The sequence below is a fragment of the Colobus angolensis genome, unplaced genomic scaffold, assembly GCF_000951035.1.
Source record: "Colobus angolensis palliatus isolate OR3802 unplaced genomic scaffold, Cang.pa_1.0 Scaffold50, whole genome shotgun sequence".
Classification (NCBI taxonomy): Eukaryota; Metazoa; Chordata; class Mammalia; order Primates; family Cercopithecidae; genus Colobus; species Colobus angolensis.
The window spans coordinates 2,797,766-2,798,889 of record NW_012118488.1 but is presented as its reverse complement, the minus strand read 5'-3'; the positions used below and the strand labels follow the sequence as shown (position 1 = coordinate 2,798,889).

Sequence of the window (1,124 nt, the reverse complement as noted above, 5' to 3'; positions counted from 1 at the left end):
TTTTTTTGAGACTGAGTTTCACTCTTATTGCCCAGGCTGGAGTGCAATGGCACGATCTCAGCTCACTGCAACCTCTACCTCCTGGGTTCAAGCGATTCTCCTGCCTCAGCCCCCTGAGTAGCTGGGATTACAGGCATGCACCACCTTGCCCGGCTAATTTTGTAGTTTTAGTAGAGATGGGGGTTTCTCCATGTTGGTCAGGCGGGTCTCGAACTCCCGACCTCAGGTGATCTACCTGCCTCGGCCTCCCAAAGTGCTGGGATTACAGGCATGAGCCACTGCGCCCGGCCATTTATTTATTTTTTTTGAGATGGAGTCTCGTTCTGTCGCCTAGGCTGGAGTGCAGTGGCATGATCTTGGCGCACTGCAATCTTCGCCTCCCAGGTTCAAGTGATTCTCCTGCCTCAGCCTCTCAAGTAGCTGGGAGTACAGGTGCACGCCACCATGCCCAGATAATTTTTGTATGTTTATTAGAGACAAGGTTTTGCCATGTTGACCAGGCTGGTCTCGAACTCCTGACCTCGGGTGATCTGCCCGCCTTGGCGTCCTAAAGTGCTGGGATTACAGGCATGAGCCACTGTGCCCAGACTGTTGCTGTATTTTAAATTCAAATATGAATGCTTTAGGGTAGTCTTGTACTGTCCCGGTTACTGCAGGCACTTTTCCCATTCTAGGCCCTTGAAGGCATTTGAGTTGATGTTGGAGTCAGCTCCTACTTATTAATCCTAACAGGGACAGAAAGGATATGACATCACAGATGTAGTTTTGAAATCCAGTGTGTACTTTTAAAAAAAGTATGCTTAATATACCATATACTAATTAAGATTGGCTCTGACTAATGTTAAGGATTAGTTTATATTCCCTGAACATTCAGAGCTTGGTGTTTGGAGCAAAGCCAGAAGCTTGCTTTCTGGCAAAGGGAAGCCAGAACAGGCAAATCATTCACCCCAGATAACCTTCTATGGGGATCATTGAGTACAGGCTGGATTTTTCAGTAGTTTTCAGCTCTCCATGTTCCTTTATTTATTCTCTTTCTCTTTCTTCTTTCTTTCTTTCTTTCTTTCTTTCTTTCTTTCTTTCTTTCTTTCTTTCTTTCTTTCTTTCTTTCTTTCTTTCTTTCTTTC

At 45.2% G+C, this 1,124-nt stretch overlaps 1 protein-coding gene across 1 annotated transcript in view; it reads left to right on the top strand.

Annotated features, from left to right (window-relative positions):
• The window catches only part of TTLL6 (tubulin tyrosine ligase-like family member 6), a 43,974-nt gene that overhangs the window by 15,068 nt on the left and 27,782 nt on the right, over nt 1-1,124 (top strand). The gene's annotated exons all lie outside the window — the stretch shown is intronic.